Source organism: Camelus dromedarius, chromosome 16 (assembly GCF_036321535.1).
Source record: "Camelus dromedarius isolate mCamDro1 chromosome 16, mCamDro1.pat, whole genome shotgun sequence".
Classification (NCBI taxonomy): Eukaryota; Metazoa; Chordata; class Mammalia; order Artiodactyla; family Camelidae; genus Camelus; species Camelus dromedarius.
The window spans coordinates 49,201,315-49,222,385 of NC_087451.1; the positions used below are offsets into that span (position 1 = coordinate 49,201,315).

A 21,071-nucleotide genomic window follows, 5' to 3' on the forward strand; every position below is an offset into this window, starting at 1 on the left:
TGTCCTGGAGCTCACATGGGGGAGGGGCTGGAAAAGAAACCGGTAAAGGGATGAAAATTACCATCGGGTGGAGTCAGGTACTAGGGAGAAACAAAGTACTGAAACAGAAAAATATTTGCCCTTAGAGTGACCGTAGATGGCCTCTTCTGTCATAGATGGGCATTTAGGTGGAACCTGGAATGAAGTGGGGGCTGCACCTTGCAGACATCTGGGGGTGACTGATCAGGCAGAGGCAGAAGGGAGCCTTGGGATTAGAGGCCCAGCAAGCGGCCTGGGAGGCTGAAGAGGAGTGAAAGGAGGGGACAGGGGGCTGGGCTGGACGGGGAGACCGGTGGGGAGGCTGTCACTTCATCCCGTGAGACTTGCTGGAGGCTTGGAGCAGGGGTGTAACAGTGGAGACGTGGCTGGATTTGGGTAACAGAACCCATTGGAAGTGGGTGTGAGAGGAGAGAATTTGGAGACTTTGGAGGCTGCCATGTGCTGAATGGAGAAGACAAGGGACGAGGAGTCAGGAGTTCAACGTGGGCCTGTGAAACCTGAGATACCCCTGGCAGCCCAGTGGGGCTGCGGGAGCCAGCAGTGGACAGCCAAGTCCAAGGAATGTGCCTCATCCCTGCTCCTCCCCACAGACCCTTGGCTCCTTCTACCCTGGCCCTTCAGTCACCCTGCCCACAGCAGAGTTGCTTATCTGAGGGAGAAAACACAGAACCTGATAAGGTGTGATTCAGCCCCTTTGAAACTCCAGGCTCGGGTTTGGGGGTCCGGGGACTCATCTGGGCTGGCTTGGGGCATCTCATCTTCCAGGCCAGAAGGCATCCTCCAGGCAAGGTGCTACCTGTCTACTGTCTGGAATGCTGACTGCCCATCTGCCCAGCTTCTCAGTCAGAGCTGCCTCCTCCCTGCACAGAATAAGAACTGTCCACAGCCATAACTCACTGCTTGAACCTGCTGTTGGCATGACCACTGGCCCTCTCCAGTGGATCTGGTTAGAACCACCCTCAAGCAGAGCTGGGCTCTTTTCACCCTTCTGCCCCTCACAGTCTCCCTGATTCCCAGCATCTTCTGATTCTTGGAGGCCTCCAAAGAGCCATAGCTTAGGGTCACCAATTCTTTGCAAACTGCCGCCTCTGGGGTCACTGTTGAGGGACCCATTGTCCATAGCTGTATGCCGTTGGGGACCAGGAGCAGAGCAGCTCGGAATCCAGAAGTTTGGGTACCAGTGATCAGGAGGAGAGTGGGGCTCCTGGTAGCCAAAGCCCCACCTTCAGCTATGAAGGTCTGAAGTTCCCTTTAGACCTAAGACCTTGACTCTAACCCACGTCTCACTTGCTGTGGCACAAAACTCAGAGAAAATTGCCGGCTTCTTCCAAAACACATGGGCCAAGAGTGGGCACTGTCCCCAGGGAGATCCCAAGTTGAAGGCCAATACCTGGACAGGGTAGACAGAGGGCTGATTTACACTGAAACAGAACTGAGAGGGGAGTAGAGGTCCATTCAGTGCCTGTGTTGCTCTAGAATAGCTCTGCCAACAGATGAGGACCCACTGCCTCTAGAGGCAAGGTCATTCCATCTTGACGAGGCTCTGGGTGAGCTCTCTTTCCTAGAGTGAGCTAAGTTCTGTCTCCCAGAACTGCTGTTCTTCCTTCCCTCCACCCATCCATCCAGCTACGTACCTTCCTATTCAATAATGAATCCATTTATACATCCACGTATCCATCTATCTACCCATTCACCATCCCCGCCATCCATCTACCTGCTCATCCATCCATCCACCCAGCTGTCTATCTACCTGCTCATCCATCCGTCAATTCATCCGTCTACCCATCTACCTCTGTTCATTACCCATCCATCCATTTGTCCATCCATCTGTCCACCCAGCCTTCTACCAGCCTCCCCATCTATCCTCCCACCACCCACCATTTTCTGAATATCTACCTACACAAGGCCTAAGCCCAGATCCAGGGATGGGGACTGGCATTTTCAGGGAGTGACCAGTGTCTCTACATGGTGAAGGCACAGGAAGGGCAGGAGGGTGAGAGCTGAGGCTGGAGCAGGAGTCGGACGGGAACCTTAAGGAGGGCTCAGGAGCTGGGCCTGCGTGACTGGCTCAGATGAGCTTTGGATGGGCAGCAGCACCCCGGCACCTGCTTACCCTCGCTGGCATCTGCTGTTTCTGTGACTTTGCACCTCCTGCACTGGCCACTGGGTCTAAAGGGCTGACACCTTTCTGAAAGAAGTGAAAGCCCAGGTTATTTAAAAGATGCTTATGAGGATGGATGGGCCTCAGTTTCCTTCTCTGTAAAATGGGGGTCCAAACCCCTTCTTGTGGGGCTGTTTTGAGGGAAGGAGATATCTAAAGGCCGAGCCTGGCGCCTGCTGGCACGGTGCCTGCAGCCCACCTGCTCCGTGACCTGCGCTGGGGTCCCTGCTGCGCTCAGCCCGACAAGTGCACCGCTGACCCCTTTCCTCCACCTGGCACTCTTCCAGGCCTGGCCTCCCTTATGCAAGGGCCAGAGATTCTCCTGGAGCCACTGGTCACTTTCCGTGGACAGAGCGAGTGAGGGGAGGATTTGTGCTGATGGCCTTCATATTTCTTATTCTCTTTCATCCTCAAAACAGCCCCGAGAATCTGAGAGGTGAGGTGCGTTGACCAGGGTCCCACAGGAATCGGAGGAGCTGGGATACACACCCAGCTCTGTCTGGTTCAAGAGCTGCCTCCTTCGCTGCCTGCCATTGGTTGAGGGGAGGGACAGGTGGTTCCCAGGTACTTCAAGAGTCAAGGGAGGGGGGAAATAACCAGATCTGAGGTTTGGAAATTTGGCAGAGGGGAAACCTCCAATCTAAGGTTTCCTGTGACTTTCTGAATCTGGGGTGCTGTGGGTTCCAGGGGTGGACCAGCGCCTGGCAGCGGCTGTAAGCAGGAGATTTGTATCCGCGGGGCAGGCGGGCATTGCCAGGAGCCCTGAGTGGGCCCTGCAGGCGGGGCTGCGGGCACTGTGCCCGCCAGAAGATGCCGTGGAAGGAAGGCGGCAGGTGCCAGCGGGAGCTGAGGTTTCAGAGCAGAGAGAGGCTGCCTGCAGCCGCGCCCTGAATTATGCATTGCCACCACTTCCTGTGCAAACGGTGATTAAAGAGCCCCAGGAGGCCAGTGTTTCTCTGCAGCTCCGCTTTCCTGCCGGACGCCCTCCTGAGATCCTCCCCAGGGCGGGTGTGTAGCAGGGGCAGGGCCGGGACTCAATCCGGACACCCCGCCAGCACCCAGTCCACGGTCCCTGGGCTCCTCTGTCTCCTTGGCCAGCGCTGCCAGCTCTTCCCACCGTGGCTTTGACCCCTCTTGCTCCCCGGTCCCTCCACCTCCCTCCATCCTCTCAGATCAGTCCAGGCCGGCTTTAACTTTCTCTCTGCGACACAGAGAAGTGGTTGGGAGCTGGGTCCTGGCATCAGGCACACCTGGTTTGAGGCCCGTCTGTGCCACTTTCTAGCTGCGTGACCCTAAGAAATTCCTTAACTTCTCTGTGCCTCAGTCTCCTCACCTAAAAAGTGGGCCCATAACATTGTGCTTGACACATAGTAAGTGCTGTAAATATTTGTTAATATGACTGTTACCACTTAGTCTAGGTTTTTTGGGTGGTCTATGCATTTCCATTTTTTCACAGATCTTTTTGAGCACCTGCTCTGTGTTAACAGCATCAAACTTGGGTCCTCTCACCCAAGTGCAGTAAAGCCAATCTACTGACACCGAGTGGTGGTGAAGGAAAGTGCAGTGTCTTGCAGGGTGCCGAGCAAGGAGCAAGGGTGGCTCATGCTCCAAAGACCTGAACACCCCGCTGGCTTTCAGAAAGGTTTTTAAGGACAGGGTGAGGGAGTGGGGGTTGCAGGGTGCATGACCAGCTCGTGGACATTCTCCTGATTGGCTGGTGGTGAGGTCATCAGGAGTCAACATCATCAACCTTCTGGTTCCAACTGGTCTGGGGTCTCCTGTGGTTTGCATGCAGTTAACTTCTTCCATGGTGGGGGTTTCAGTATCTGCAGAACAGGTCAAGGATACGGCTCAGAGTATTAGCGCAGCCCTTGAGGAGGAACAAAAGGCCCTTGGCTTTGTTTAATGGCTAAACTATTATTATTTTGTCTTGCTTGACTGTTTCCCTTTGTTTCTGCATTTGCTCACTTCTCTGATTAAATGTGCTCTTTGGAACTCAGGGAAGGCCTAGGAGGCTAAAATTTTGCTACAAACAAGAGGCAGACAGAGGACATGGGAAGGGGGCCTGTCCTGGGAAGGCTCCGCGGGGTCGTGCTCCGTTACAGTGTGAGCAGATACTCAGATGAATAGGTCACGATTCCTTCCCTGGGGAGCTCACCTCCTGATATTTCCTGTGTCTGGGTCCCAGGCAGAGCCCTATCACCTCTCTTCTGAAACCTGGTCTAGGATTGATCACCCATCAGGCACTGTTTATTCCTCCACGGTGTTCCGTCCTGCCTGGTACACCTGGAGGGGACCCTGGGCTGGCCGGTCAACCCCTGGCTTCCCAGCAGCCTCTGCAGGGCCCAGCCCCTGAGCTGGTGCAGGCAGGGTGGAGCCCAAAGGGAGCAGTGCCCCCAGATGTTGCTCTGAGAGAGCAGAGGTGGGGGCAGGAGTTATTGGGGGAGGGATCTTGGGCACCCCCAAGTCTTCCAACTGCACTGCACACTGGGCTGGACCTCCCTCAGTACCACTGACCATCCCCTGGGTCCCAGCCTGCCTGGGATCTTCCCAGCCCAGGACTGGCCTCTAGGGTGGGCTTCTAAAAACCTCTGACCCCCAGTGGGCACTGCCAGGGGACACCTGCTCCCGTGTCCTAGATACTGAGTGGGTAGCACTGAGAGCCTGTTTGCCCACTCATCTGGCCACAGGCACCTGGGCTCTGGCCGCGCTCCCTGGGGCTGTGGAGTCTTTGTTTCTCTCTCTGTCTCCTCCCCTTTCCCTCCCCTGCTTCCTGATTGACTGAGTTTCAGACCCTCCCCAAGGCATGAGGACGCCTGTTTCTCCCCATCAACACTGAGTATTATTTCAGATTTGTTTCTCCAGTTTAATGGATGTGTAATAGTATTTCAAACATTTTAGGTTTTCATTTTTAATTGCTAATGAGACTTTACTCTTTTTCCATGTTGCTGTTTACTCTTGGATTTCTGCATAAACTGTTGTGTCCATGTCTTTTGAGCACTTACCAAGGGGAATTTTTATTTTGATCTTTATATGTTTAAATCGATTCTTTGTATTTTTTCAGGACCATTTGACATTTTTTTTCTTGCTCTGTTGCTTTCCTTTTTTTAATCTGTGGATCACATTTATTACTCAAAAGTCCCTACATTTGAATATTTCTGTTTTTAGTGATACCATATCTGCCTTATTTCTATAGTTATTTATTAGTTAGGAACATATTTCCCATCTCTAGCAAGAATAAATAAGCTCTTTTGTTTACAACCCCCAATTTGTAAAAATAGTTGACTTTAAACCCATTTACAGTTTATTTTGATGTTCATCCAAGATTTAATTCTACTAGTAATTTGAATTTATTTCTAAATTTATTTCTAAACCAGAACTGAATTCCATTATTTTTCTATTTTTTCCTCATTCTATTTTGAAAATGTTCTAACAGAAAAGTTGAAAGAAAGTGATAAGACCAGATGCTCCTCACCTCGATTCACCGTTAACGTTGTCACGTGCGGTTTCTCTTTCAGTCACTGATCATCTGCCGGCTCTCTCCTTTAGTGTTGCTTTGTGTTGCAGAAGCATTTGAAGTGAGTGACGACTTCTTGACATTTCCCCCATAAACACTTCAGAGTGTAAAGGCAAGGACAGGCTGCTGCCTAAACAAGTGCCACTGTGACACCTCAGACTTGATGTTAATTCCATCAGCTCGTCTGATATTCAGTCCATATTCAGATTTCCCTGGTTGTCCTCAAAATGTCCTTTCTCACTCCTTTTGTTTTGATCCAGGATTCAATCAGGGATCATGTGTGGCACTTGGTTTGTCGTGTGCCTGTTTCATCTCTTCCAAATTAGAACTGTCTCTGGGTTTTGTTTTGTTTTCTTCTGTAACCAACAGTGACATTTTCTGCCGAGTCCCGGCCGTAAGAGACTGGATGTGTCTGATTGTTTCCTCGCATTTTTGACAACGAAAGGGGGTGTTGTGAACTTCTCAGGAGTCCCAGGCTGTCGATTTGTCCCGTTATTGGTCATGCTGAGTTTAATCAGTTGATTAAGGCCAGGTCCGCTTCACCTCTTCAGTATAACGGTACTCCTTCTCCTTTTAAATTAATAAGTAGTCTGTGGAGTGGCATCTTAGACAATGTAAGTATTTGGTTCTCATTAAGCTTTTCACGCAGTGGTTTAGCCTCCACTAATGCTCCTTTCCTGCATAAATTGCATCGGTGGTTGCAAAATGGTGATTTTTCTAACCTATCCTTCCATAGGTAGAGCATTATTCTGTGCAGATATTTCCTTCAGCTGCTTTTCTGAGTGTTGCTAGGACCTCCTGGATTCTTTTCTTTCCAGTGTGTTATAATTCGATACCATTGTTATTCTTATTGATGCGTAAAGATTTTTTTGTTTTGCTTTTAATGCGGCGTTATAAATTTTTGATCATTATTATTTGATATATTTTAAAATTGAGACAAGTCAACCGTCATTACACTTTAAAAAAGCTCTTTGATTCTTCACCATTTATGTTTTTTTAAGTATGTCAACACATTTTCAAGGTCTTTAATTAGTGTTGCATTAAACTTACTAGAGAGTATTACCCTCTTTATTATATATTTAGTTCTCTCAATAGGATCGAAATATTAACCTTAAAAATAAATGGCTTACAATTCGGCTAAATTAATGTTTACTATTTAATGAGTTTTGTTACTACTGAGGATGAAATACTTTTTTCCCATTGATTTTTTTCCTAGCTGAATGTCACTAGCATATAGGAATGCAATTAAATTTTCATGAATTTCTCTCATATCTCGCCACTGGTATGAACTCATTTATTAAACTTGTTGTAATTTTCCGGTTGATTTCTTTGGATTTTCTAGGTAAGTACTCATGTCCTTTTCAAAAAGTCATAATTTGATTATGTCTTCTTTTCCTTTCTTTGTGAATCCAGTTAGTTTTGCTTCCGAGATGGGACTCGGGTGCATTTCTAAAACTAGTTGGACCAGGGGTAGGCGCTGGAGACGTCCCGCCGACTTAGGAGGGCTTGGGAGTGAGGCACGCTGGGATGCTGGCCACCCAGCTCGACTGTACGTTGAGGGAAACGGGCTGGAGTGGGTGCCTGAGCTGCAGCTGCCCTGCGTGGTCTCACAGACAGTGTCCCACAGGCAGTGTTGCCAAGGCTGGTGTTGCTCCGGGGGATGGTCTAATGCAGAGGGAAGGGGCTGATGAGACATAGTCAGGTATCTTGACCGAGGATCAGGGGAGGATGCCGCCTCCAAAGGCTGGAAAACCGAGGCAGAACAGCACAGCAGGGGGAAGGACAGACGGAAACTTGCTGGGACAGATGCCCTCAGAGCCGGTCTTGGGCAGCCAGAAGCGGCTGGTGGGCTGACGTTGTCCCCTGACCTCTGCTCCGGCCTTGGACTAGCTGGTGGAGCCTGTAGGTCGAAGGGTTGGTCGGGCTGGCAGACGCAGAGCCCCATCATCCTTCCCTTGTTATTTTTTCAGAGGGAGGGTCAGTTGCTTACTACCGTTAAGAATGTTGGTACCTAGGTTTAGGTTTATAATCTTTAGCACGTTAGTTCATAAAGACCACCCCCTCCCTGCCCCATTCTCCTTTTGTCAGAATGTTATTTCAAGACCAGATGGTAAATTGTACCACATGTCTTCCCAACATCTACTCAGTGTTTTAATGATGTTTGTTGTTTTCCCAGTTGAGGCAAAGAATTACGCCTGGGAGGGGAGGGTCTGATTGGCCAGGAATGGTCAGGCACCCATCCCCAGAGGCAGGCCACTACCTGGAATGGAGGGGTGTGGTTCCCCAAAGGAGAGCAGGGTGCACCTGCCAACCTGATGTCGGGCAGAGAGAAATGACAGATGTGGGACGCCTGCCTCTTAGCCTGCCCGGGAGGAGCTGGGTGGAGTGGGGGTGGCATTTATTTCTGTGATTCTCTTGGAAAATAGAAAGCGAGGGCCAGAGAGCTGCGTTCATGCACCGCTCTGCCCGTGACACCCCGCCCTGCGTGTGGCCATAACACAGGCACAGTGTCACCTGAACGACTGCCCGGGTGAATAAAGGAAGTACAAGTGGGCCAGCCAAAGGCCCAGGGGCTCCAGCCCCTCCTGAGCTTCACCGTGAAATCGTGTGATTTGGAAGCAAGGCCCTCTCTGCCTCTTGAGGTCACCCAGTGAGGGGTTGTGGGGACAGGATTTTGTAGTCAAGGACACAGGTTCTGCGCTGGATAGGTCAGAGGTCAATCCTCAGCTTTCCAACCTGCCAGCTCTGTGACCTGGGATAGGTCTCTGTACTTCTTTGAGCCTCATCTGGGAAATGGGGATGCGTTGATGCTGTCCTCATAGGGTTGCAGTGAGCATGGAATGAAAAGAATGAGGCAGAGCCCTGAGCACCGTGCCTGGCGCATCCTAAGCCTTTTATACAGGGGAGTTGTTTTTGTGGACTCTCTAGTTTTAGGGAGCCGTAGAAGAGGAAGTATGGCACTGGGTGTAGCCTGCTGCTGCTATACCTGCTGCCGCCACCGGTGCGGCCCCAGGCTGTTGATGACAATGACGATGATGGCGGAAGAACAGGTGAGCACCTGCTCTGTGACGGGCGCCAAGTCCAGTTGCCGAGTAAATGGCAAAAGTGGTATCGCAGAGCAGGAAAGAGGGTAGGCTCTTGAAGTTTGAATTCTTGCTTCTCACTTCCCAGGAAGACCGTAACCTCTCTGTGCCTCAGTTTCCTCATCTGTGAAATGGGGGTAGCAACAGAACCTACTTCCCAGGCTTGTGAAGTGTAGGTGGATTAACACACGGAAATACTGCCTGGCTTGTAGTAACTGCTCCTGAGTGACGCCCCTGATTGTATCCTTGTCTCCATCAGTATGACTGCTGTGACTTCGAGGAGCTCAGCCCAGCCAGGGGGCCAGCGGGGACCCATCACATCCCTGGAGAGGTTGTGACCTTTGTGGGCTGAGTCTGCCTGGGAGGGGGTGATGTAAAGCCCTTCTGTTTCTGCTTCTGCTGCTGCTGGAATATTCCCCTTCCCCACCACAGCCACCTAACTGCCCTCTTGTCAGCCTCACAAGGCACATGCCAGGGCCCTGGGTGAGGACTGGGCCACTGTCCCTGCCTGTGTGAGGTCCACCAGCCATTCAACGCAGATTCCCCTCCCAGGTCTTGGAGCTTTGAAACTGCAGACTCCACACCAGCTCCCGACCTAGCAGGCCTGTGCTGGGATGACTGGGTTGGGACTCTCCCCTTCCCTCTGCCTAGAGGCTGCACAGGCTCCAGATCAGAAGGCCAGGCTCCCAGCTGGCTGTCCTCCTTCCTCACTGAGAGAGCCCCTCCAAGCCCCTGAGCCCCCTAAGCCTCCACGCCCTGGTCTAGTAAATGGAGCCAGAGACACTCCCTTCGGAGGGCTCGTGAAGGCAGGTGTGGTGAGAGTGGGCAGGTGCCACAGCCCTAGTCCCTCTGGTGCCGGGGGTCCTTCCCAGGATGGTGCCAGGGGCCCTGTGCCTTGGGCCTCCGCCCCAGGCGCCCCGTCCACTTTCTCTGGGAGAGAGGCACACGTTATAAATAAGGGTGTAAATCATGTATGAGGCCTCTCGCCGCTGCTTTTTACTGCTGTGCTGCCTAGAAAAGAAATGTGTGAGGGGAAGGGGCTGGGCCACATTGGTCCCTGCTGTCCTCACTGGCTGGGCACAGCGACCAGACCGCAGTTGGTCTCTTGGTGGCCCCCATCCCCGGCTGGGCCTGGTCCCCAGAAGTATGTGGTACACACCCGTGAAGCCCATGGAAATAGACAGGATCCCAGCAGTGGTCCTCACAGGCCCTGGGCGCTTGTGGATTCCAGGCCCTCTGCCAGGGCCGCCGGCTGTGCAGCTCTGCCGAGGCCCTTTGGGGTTTCTTCGAGGGAGAGACCTCCTGGTAGGCAAGACACCAGCCTTCTCCTGTAGCCACTGTAGCTGTCTGCCTGGCCCCTGCCATCGCTGACGGGACGTCAGTAACACACGCCTGCAAGTCTTTCTTTTTTACAAGAGCTCTCAAATCCATAACCTCCTTTGGTCCCCACAGGAATAGTATGAGGTGGGGCCTGTCTGCTCCATTTCACAGGCCAAAAGGCTGAGGCTCAGAGAGGTCAGTGTCTGTCCAGGGTCCCATGGTAAGTTTGAGGTGAGACTGCTTTTCTCCTTGCCCCGATTTAGAAATTCCACAGTGAGGCTCTGAGAACTCATACTCTTTCTCATTTGCCACCTTCTGTTGTGTTGACAGCAACAACATTGGAATGTTGTCACCACCTGATTTTGCTATTTCAAGTAGCTAAACCTCAGTTCACCAGAAGGCAATGAGATGTTCTGTTAGGCCCATTTTCTGGGTAATGGAAGGGTGGCAGGAAGGCATTTCTGTTTGAGTTGAAGTGTCAGTGCCCAGTGGAGGGCAACCTGGGGCCGTGGTGGGGTGACTGGAAGCAGGGGCTGGGCCAGTGTTGGAGGACTAGGGTGGGAGAGGCGGGGTCCCGGGACCATAGCCTGGGACGGGGCACTGGTGAGACACAAGGTTCCCGGCTCCCACAGACCAGCCACTCCCCTTTGATGAGCAAACACTCCCATTAAGTAGTTAAATGTAATGGGCCTAAAATCAGCCAAAGCCCTAGAGTGAGCAATGCCCTTCAGACCAGTCTGAAGATCAGAGATGCCAACAGAGGACCTGACGCTGAGGTCAGAGCTAGTGGTGGATATGAGGTGCACCCCATCACCAGGCTTTGAGCACTGTGTCCCACTGCAGAAAGCAGTGTCCCGGGGCGGGTGCCCCTCCCCTTCCAGGGTGAGATCCCTGCCCCCATGGCCAGGAGGCTCCCCACAGAAGCGGGACAGACTTGGGGTTACCACCCACCTGTGTCGGGATTAGCCCACCTGTCTTTGGGCCCGCCCCCAGCTCCCTCCTGGTGCTGGCACCCTGGAGTTCCAAGCAGCATACAGAGATTGTATCCCTCTTGGACCCCTGCTTCACAATCCTGGGGGGGTCCTTAGAGGTCACCTAGAGCCTCACTACTCCAAGTGTCCATCAGTATCGGCATCCCCAGGAGCTGGTTAGAAATGCAGACTCTCAGGCCCTGCCCCAGACCTACTGAATCAGAATCTGCATTTAAACAAGATGCTGGGTGTTTCACAGGCACACTGACTGACGTGAGAGCCCTTCTGGGCAGGCCCATCAGAAGCCCAGAGAGAGTACTTCCTGTACCTGTTCCATCCTACAAGAGAACAGGGCCATGTTTCCGTCTTTTCTTCACAACACAGTTGGTGCTGGACCTGCCCATGGTAGGCACGGGGCGACTGAGAGAGGGCACCCCTGGGCAACTCTGCCCAGACCTGCAGGTTTCTCTGAGTCCTGGTCACTGAAGCCATCAAACCAGAACCTTCTCCCTCATGCTCAGGTGGCCACCCTCGTCCCCCATCCCAGACAAGCTCCCTGCATCTGCCACCATGGGGAGGAGTCAGGGCTGCCCTTCCCACCCTTGGAGACAGGTGGATGTCTCCAGGTCCTCTGTTCCTCTAGGCTCCCCCCTGTCCGGATTTGGATAGCATTGTGGTGGATTCTGTCTTACCTAACCTCACGATACTGTGAGTAGTTTTTTAAGAGACTCAATCAAACTCTTTTGGTTCTTTTCCCTGAGTTTAAAAATGATCCAATTCATTTTTAAAATTCAACCCATTAAAAAATGTAGAAGGAAGAGATAAAAGAACTGGCCATCTCAGCAGGTGCAGATAACCTGTGTTTACCGCTTTGTGTTCGTGACCAGCTTCCAGGCGCAGTGTGCCTGTGAAAGCTCTGGGCCAGGTTCCAGGCTAAGTCTTAGTGTCTTTCCCTTATATCCTAACACCCCTTGAGGCAGACGTCATTGCTCAGAGAGGCTGGGTCAGTCACCGTTGGTCACACAGCTGGTAAATGGAGGAGGTGATATTATCCTGCCCCTGGGCATGTGGCAGAATTAACAGTCATCTATACACTTTTGTGCTGGGCCCTAGGCTATTTTTATTTCAGTCTCAAGTACGGCAGGACAGCTCTTCCTTCCCTGGGGAGCTTTCAGGGAGCTGGTCTGTCTCCCCACAGGGCAGTCAGGCTGAGGGGCTGAGGAGACGTTTTGCTGAGGGAATGGACAGAGGGACAGAAGGATGCATAGGCCAGTTTACCTCAGAGACCACCCAGGCTTCTGTCCCTTTCATTCCTATTCACACACCAAACAAAGCCCTCTTGGGTGGCCTAAGGGATTCTGGTCAGCGGCAGCCAGGGCATGAATGAGGGGCCACCTAGTGACACTGGGACGTTGGGGGTCTCATATAGGAAGATGTTTCCAGCTCCAGAGGCAGTGGCCTGGGTACCATGTGACTGACCCTCCTGGCCACCTGGCCAGAGGCACGCCAGCCACCCTGCCCCTCTCTGTTAAGCACTGGGCAATTTCATTCACGCAGCCACCCTCCCACCACCTCTATCACCACTGCAGCTCCTTGAGGAGGGGGTTCTTCATCAGTCAGAGGCCCCCAGCTTTAAGAACCAGGAACCAATGCAAAGTGGCTTAAATGCTGAGGAAATGTATTCTTTGTCTGAATGTGCAGGCCTAAGGAAGGTGGGCAGGTAAAGAGGGGAGGCACAGGCCCCGGGAGGGAGAGGGGAGCCACACCAAGAGGGGTGGGTCAGGGTTCCTTGAGACTCCCTGGGGCAGGCCAGGAAGTGCCTTCATTCTGGCGGGAGCTGTTTCGCAACCCCACCCCCGCCCCCTGTGCTGCCTTTGGCTGCACCAGACCACCACCAGGAGTGCCTCTACACGAGGCCTACACTGCCTGCAAAGTGCTTCTGGGGAGGAGACCTCCTGGAGGAAGTGAGGCAGCTGCTGGAGCTGAGAGTTCTCTGGAGGGACACCTGTGGGGACCCTGGGGTAAGCAACACGGACCAGGGACATCCTGATCCCAGGATAGGTGGACAGTATCCTGCTGGGAGGGAGCGGGTGGAGAAGCATCTGTCTGGGGCAGCAAAGGGAGTAGTGTACGGGTAGGGAGGAGAGGAGGTCCAGCCCCTGCAAGGGTCTTGGGGTGCAGAAGGCAAGGTGGGGCGGGCATGTGGGAAGCAAGCTGTCATTAAGAAATGAGGCCAGAGAGAGAGGAACAGGAGAAGGGCTTGGAAGCCGCACCAAGGAGGCTGCACTTTATCAGGAAGGTCTGATGGCCCTGGTAACAGTCACGAGGATGGCAGCTCACAGCTGAAAGCTCTTCCTAGACGGCAGGCTGAGCACTTCACAAGTCTTGCTCCTCGCCGTCCTCAATGAAGACAGCTCCGAGAAAGAGCTGGGTCGTTCCCATCTTACAGCAGGAGGTCTGGAGGCCACAGCGGGTAAGGCTGAAATTCAGCTGCCTCCCACCCCCAGTCTGTGAGCCCCTCCTGCCACCCCAGGGGGCTCCTGCCCTCCCCTCGGGCCTCAGGGCCACACGCTCCGGGCAGCTTGTTTATCCACTTTCGCAGGCAGCACAGCTGCCTGATGTCAGGGCGCACAAAGGGGCCCTATATTCTGGAGCTCCCACCCCCACCCCCACCCCCATGGGACAAAGGACACAGAGGTGGAGGGGGAGGCAGCCACTGGCCCTCTCCATTAATCCTCAGGAAGGAGGGGAGGGGAGTCAGGCAACAGTTTCAGCAAAGCCAGAGAGAGACATAGTCAGGGAGGGGTCCCAAAGTGATCCTGCTAGTTCCCACACCCCTGCCTCTGGCTGACCACCCCTAGCCTCCAGAAGCCGGCTCTCCCCTGGGATCAGTCAGACTTGTCCCAAATGGGCAGGGGAGAGCGCGTTGTACAAAGCGCCCCAAGGAGACAGGAGCTGGGGGCTCAGGGTCGGCTTCATCATCTGGGGGCAGCGCAAATGGGCCTGCGGGGCCCCTTGTTTAAAACTCACAGTGACCACAGAGCATTAGCCCTGTGTGGCTGCACAGGTCACGTGCCAGTGAAGGGGCTTCAGTATGTACTCATGCTGTGATCTTGGGCAAGCCACATGACCTCTCTGGGCCTGCCCCAGGGAGTCTGTTTCTGTTTTGTATTTATGGTTTTTTTTTTTTTAGATTCCGCATATGAGCGATCTCATGTGGTATTTTTCTTTCTCTTTCTGGCTTACTTCACTTAGAATGACATTCTCCAGGAACATCCATGCTGCTGCAAATAGCGTTATATTGTCAGTTTTTATGGCTGAATAGTATTCCATTGTATAAATATACCACATCTTCTTTATCCAGTCATCTGTTGATGGACATTTAGGCTGTTTCCACATCTTGGCTATTGTACAGAGCACATACTTTATATAATTTAATTCTTTTAAACTTGTTGACTTTTGCCCCAGTGGCCCCAGGATATGATCTGTCTTGGTGAATGTTCCATGTGCATGTGAAAATAATATGTATACTATTATTGAGTGAGTTCTATAAATATCAATTAGGTTAAACTGGTTAATGGTGTTGGTCAGGTCTTTTATATCCTTGTTGATTTTCCATCTAACTAGTTCTGTTGATTACTGGAGAGAAGTACTGAAGTATCCAATAGAAATCGTCAATTTGTCTGTTTCTCCTTTCAGTTCTATTAGTTTTTGCTTCATGTGTTTTGAAGCTCTGTTGTTAGGTGCATGTGCATTTAGCATTGTTATGTCTTCTTAGTGAGCTGGCCCTTTTATGTAATGTTGCTCTTGATCTTTGGTAATTTTCCTTGTTCAGATTAGATCATTTCTATTGTTCTATTTTCAAGTTCACCAACTGTCTTTTACTGTCATCTCCATTCTGCTACTGATCTTATCCAGTGAATTTTTAATGTTTCATTTCTTGTATTTTTCCATTCCAAAATTTCCATTCAGTTCTTTCTTACAGCTTCTATTTTTCCGCTGAGAATTTCTAGATTTCCATTTATTTTAGGAGTGTTCACCCTTCCTTCATCGAATGTGATTATAACTGCTTTAAAGTCTCTGTTTACTAATGATCACATCTGGGTCATCTTGGGGTTGTTATTTACTGAGTATCTTTTGTGCACTGTTGAGCTTTTCCTGTTTCTTTGCATGTCAAGTAATTTTGGAATGTGTCCTGGACATTCTGAATATTATATTATGAGACTCTGGGTCCTGTTAAAAATCCTCTGAAGAATATTAATCTGTGTTTGTTTTTTTAATCAGGAAATCAGCCCAATTAGGTTGAAGCCTCAGGTCCCAACCTGCCTGCTGAGCTATAGTCCCAGTGTCAGGTCAGTTCTCAAAGCCTTTCAAGTGCTGTTTTGGGTTAGTTCCACGTATGTGCAGCTCAAGAGTGGGCCCAGGACTTCAAATACAACTTAGGGGGTCCTAATCTCAAGCTTTCTCCTCTCTGTCATCTCTCCCCCAAACCCCTCACCTCCAGCTCCCAGGGGCCCCTTTTCCTGGTCTTCTAGTCAGAAATCTGAGGTCTTGGCCACCCTGTGCCGTTTCATGCCTCCCATGACTGGTCTACCTGCAGGGTGCAGTGGTGAGAGGAAAAAGAGAGAAACAAATAGCAGGAATCTCCCTCCCCATTTTGACCACAGGGACCCTTTTTCCTAGTTTCTCATTCCACAGAGAAAGATTTTCCTTCTCTCAGAGTTTTAGGTGCCTGCCTGGCTGCTGCGGCTACTGTGAGCACCCACCTCTGAGCCTGGATCTTGCCTTGGAGTAGGGCTGGGAAAAGGATTGAAAAAAAAAAAAAAAAAAAAGGCCTTTCTTCCACTCTCTGTCCCCAAACAACGCCCTTCCCTGGCCTCTCACCAAAAAAGAGAGAGTTTCTTTGGGAGCTTTTTCTGTTCACACCTGCTGTGTGGTTCTGGGGTTTGAGCTACCTGAGTCTGGGCTGGAACATAGGCGAGAAAAATAAATCAGGGAATTTACCACCATAGTCATCTTACTTCAAGATTGATTGTTTATTTTTGACTTCAAGTTTTACTTTTTCTTCCAGTTTGCCTGCTCCTCTCCACTTTTCAGAGGTGTCATGTAGTTGCTTTATGTGGTCTGTCCAGAGCTTTTGCTGATACTCAGTGGAAGAGACCGAGTGCTGTGTACTGACTCCATCCTAACCTGAACCAGAGGTGTTTGGGATCTTGGCATTTCATTTAAAAATTTTGTGAGCTGCATTTGGTATGCAAGTGAGAGACCTGTGCTTGTCAACACGTTTGACATGACACATTTTCCTTTAAATATTCAAATTCTTAAGCAGAGGTCCTCTGGACCCAGTTTTCCTAGGTTAAAAGAGAACATAGTACAAATTTATTCTTTCTCTGGTCAGAGCAAGGCCCAAACTTGTGATAATGATCATAGTGATTATTATTATGTTAGTAGAAATGATAATAATTATCATTCCTGTGTTCAAATCCCAGCTCTGCCTCTTACTAGCTGTGTGACCTTGACCCTGAATGACAGCCTTCCTGAGCTATGGGAAGAAGGGTAGTATCTACTTCTGAGGTGGTTGTGAGGATTTGATGAGTTCATGTGTGTGGAGTGCTTAGAGCCAGCTTGGCACAAAGGAGGAGTTACTGAGCATTTGTTTGATTAATAATTTAATGGCTAACATTTATTAGGCCCGCAGACTGAGCCAGCTTATCTCCCTTGTTCAGATAATGACTTGCTTGAGTCCGTCTGGCTTGCAGATGTCAAAATGAGGGAGGTGTGGGTGGCTGGGCACAGGCTCAGGGAAGATCTGGCTGGTGATCAGTCAGAGGGTGGCGGCAGTGAAGCGCTGAACATCTGAGCTGAGCTGGAAGAGATGCGACCCGGGGGAATGAGCGGAGAAAGGCAACAGAAATAGAAGGGGAAGCCTGGTAATTGAGTGGCCCAAAAAAGGAGAGATCAATATTTTACTGCCAGGGAAACAACCAGTTTCCCCGGCAGCCAGCTGAGCGGCCCAGCTGTGTGTGTTTCAGCAAGGACAGCTGCTCCTGCAGCCCCCGCCTGGCCCGGGGTGCCCAGCCCTCCTCCCTGGGAGGACAGCCTGGCCCTGCGTGGTGTGTGGCCCAGCCCCCGGCGGGCCCAGCGCCAGGGGCCCTGGTTCACCACCAAGACCCCATGGGGTGGTTATCTGCTGCACTCACCGCCATGTGACCTTGAGCAAATCCCTTGCCTTCCCTGGAACATGGCTTCCCTGTTTGTAAAACCAAGGGCTGGGTCAGATGAACGCACCCCTGGGGGCTGCTGGCAAAAGGTTTCTGGTGTCCAGGAAGGTTAAGACTCTTGGTGATCCAGGTGAGAGGTTCCAGCTGTGGCGGGAAAAGCCCCTTCCATACACTATGGGACAAGAGATTGAAACACACTTTGGTGCAGACAGCCTGGCAAGAGCCTGCCTCTGCGGAAGGAAATAGGGTTCAGAGGCCGATACTCGGGTCAGCGGGACCTGGGTCAGGAAGAATTACCACTGCAGGGACTGTCTCAATGTCTTAGCCTCTCAGTGTCTGAGCCTCAGTTTCCTCAGCTGTAACATGGGGGACTATGATAGTAGCTACTGTTAAGATTGTTCTGGGGGTCAGGTGAGACTAGTCTGACCAGAGTTCACAGCAAGACCTTGGTGAACACTGCCCGTCTTCTAAAGGGCTGCACAGCGGTTGACACGTCACGTTCACACCCACTGCTTTCTGGAACCTCTGCTCTTTGAAGTGCCCAGTGCGAATCCCGGACTCACAGTGCAGGGGTGTTCCGGGGACTTCGCAGTAGCCCTGAGATCCCATCTATCTGCCTGTCATCAAGCACCCTGGCACCTCTGCTCCTGGTTGGCTTTCCATGGAGGCAGGGGATAGACAGCCTGGCCCACCAGTGTCTCCCAGCCCCGGGAAGTTACGGACTCCATGGATCATGGAATCTGAATCCACAGCCTGCTGCCCCTTATGTGGATTTGAGGTTGGGTCTCCACATCAGCCATTCAACACTCGGTGGCGACTCTGCCCTTGACTCGCATCAGAGATAATTAATGCACAGCCCCTAACCTTGGAGAGGACTATGGGGGTGAACACCAGGAGCCCCAGCCCATCCCTGCTTTCATAGACTCCCTGCAATGCCAGTGATGGGGAGGCAGGAGGAGAGGAGCCGGGACATCAGCTGGGAGGGCAGGTGGGCTCCCCTTGGCCCTGCAGGTGGCACCTGGGCATTGCTATTCTCAGAAGCCACATCATTGCCTGGCAGTGTCAGAGGCTGCGTGGCTGGAGGGGTGGGGGGGTGGGAACAGCTGCAGTGCTGAGGAGGCGCCGGCCAGGGCAGGAGTTGGCAGAGAGCCCCTTCCTCCTTCCCTGGAATTCCTCCAGCCTTTCCCTAGGGCTTGCTAAGTGCAAAGTTCAGGGGGGTCCCAGAGGCATGAGGCACAGCCTCTGTCCACGCCTCACCCCCAGACTCACACCCGAGTGGAAAAGCAGTGTCAGCAGTGTCAGAGGTACACACTCAGGAAGGGAGGAGGAATGCTCACGTATGGTCTTCCCTTGCTCACTGCTCATCCTTCAAAGACCACTGGGCGTGTCCCTATAATTGGAGGGGGCTTCAGACCCCTGCTGCAACTGCCTTGCTAGAAAAGTGTCCTGTGGGCATGCAGGAAGCATGATCCTTGCAGATGGATGAACCCCCTAATATGGCTTGGACTTCAGAGCACGTGGTGGGCGATGTGGGCTGGAGGGTGTCTGCAGTAACAGTATTAACAGGACAACAGTGGCAGTAATCTGTTCTCTGCGTGCTGTGCTCTAGTTTCCCAAGAGCTTTCACACCCACCACCTGTAACCCAGCCCCAGAGGAATCTGGGAAAGGGCTCATCTTTGCCCACCTGTGCTTGGGATACTGATGGTGATTATGGCAGGTGTGGGGAGGGGAGTGGGTGGTGCCTGGCCACCAGCATGTGAGAGCATATGAGAGAGTGTGCACGTGTGTGTCCATGTGGCTGTGTGTGTGGTTAGCCAGAGGGGCCAGTAACTACCGCCATCAGCCCCCAGCAGAGAGCCCGGCATAGAGGGGGTGCCCAGCTGTTACCTGTTGAATGAATGTTTGCATGTGTGCCGTGGAGGGGCTGCCACTTAGTGACAGGTTGATTTAGAAGCAGGCTTCTGAAAAAAAAATCAAGAAGCTGAATTTCAGGTATTGGAAATTTCAGGGTTGGTGGGGGAATGGGCTCCAATTAATTAGAAAAGATAGTTCTAACAAAATTGGCCGTTGACCAAAATCAGGAAAAAAATACCCAGAGCTCACAAGTTTGAAGTCAGTTTGCTCTGATCAAAGACTAAATTGAGACATCTTTACAGAGAACAGTATGGCAACTGTTATCAAATGTCTTAAAAACTTAGATGTCTTGTAGAACCATTTATTTTCATTTATTCAACAAATTTATGAAGCTTCTATTATATGCTAGTAATGGTGGGAGCTACAAGGTATACAGTGGTGATTAAAACAGACATGATCCTTGACCTCAGGGAGCTTACTTTCTAGAGGGGAAGATACAAATTAATAAAATTATCATAAATGCATAATTATGTATTACAACAAACGGTTTGAAGGAAAAGTATAAAGTGCTACAAGACAGAATAGCAGCAGGGTAAGCCCTAATTTGATAGGAGTGGTCAGGACAGGCTTGTCTGGGGGAGAAACAGTTCATAGAGGTACAAATGGAAACCTGAAGGATGAACAGACATTGCCAGATGATGGATAGAGCAGATGAGCATTTGAGATACTGAAAACAGCATGTGCAAAGGCCCTGAGGCAGGAATACCTTGGCTTGCTTGAAGAACTGACTGATGGCCGGTGTAACTAGAATGCAGTGAGTGATAGAAACAGAGGGAGGAGAGGGGAGGGTATAACTCAGTGGTTCAAACCCCAGTACCTCCATTTAAGAAAAAAAAGTGACAGGAGGTTTGGCTAGAGAGGCCAGAGAACATAGGATGTCATAGGCCACGTTAGGGAATTTGGTGGAAAGGGAGGAAGGATGCATTCATGGAGTAGGATGATTGAGTGAGTGATGTTGGAGAGACAAGCAACAGTGATGACTGGGTCCTCACCGTGGCCAGGGGACTTGGTGGCTGAAGTGGGATGTGGAAGGAAAGTTACTGGCAGCAGGAAGTCAAGGATCTGAAAGGCCGGGAATCCGTGGGTCATCCACACAGCTGTAGAACCCCCCAAAGATGAATTGTAATAGCAAAAAGTTGGAAATAACCAAAATGCCCAACTGTTGGGGTGGTTAAGTAAATGAAGGTATATCCAAGGGGCAGAATATTTTATAACCACTAAAAATGAAGGTGGTACCCACCAGGCAGGGTGGGAAGGTACTTCTGATGTACTGTTGAGCAGGGGAGAACCTTTCCAGCATCAGGAATGACTGATTCCTTTGGGCTAAACCTTATTTACGAGTTTTTTTTTTTTGACACTTTTTATTGAAGTATAAGGTACAGATAGGACAGAAAAGTGCACTGGCCACAAGTGGACAGCTCAGTGAGTCTTCACTGTGTAGCTGGCACCTAGATCGAGACCTGGAAATGCCCCTGGTGTCCGCCTGCACAGCCCTGCAGATGGAGCTGCCAATTTTGACCATACTTGGTTTTGCCTTAAACTTTAATTTGTAATGAGTAATTTTAAAATAATGGACACAAATGTGACAAACTTATTTCCTCCCTGTAGACAAAGGGGAACTTGATCAAGGGTGTCTCAAAACTATAAAACGCCAAAAAAAAAAAAAAAAAAAAAAAAGAAGGGAGGGAGTTAAAATGATGTGTTTTAAAGAAGAGTGGGAAGAGATGGGGTTTTGAGCCATTCTCTTTTCTAGAGTTTCGGTGATGAGTTTGTATTTTGTATGAAAGAAACCACTAAGTGAAAATTGAGTGTTTGTTTTCTATGTGCCGGTCTTTGCAGGAGTG

At 51.0% G+C, this 21,071-nt stretch overlaps 1 protein-coding gene across 1 annotated transcript in view; it reads left to right on the forward strand.

Annotated features, from left to right (window-relative positions):
- Nucleotides 1–21,071, forward strand: part of RAB11FIP4 (RAB11 family interacting protein 4) — a 106,851-nt gene that overhangs the window by 6,780 nt on the left and 79,000 nt on the right. The window lies entirely within an intron of this gene.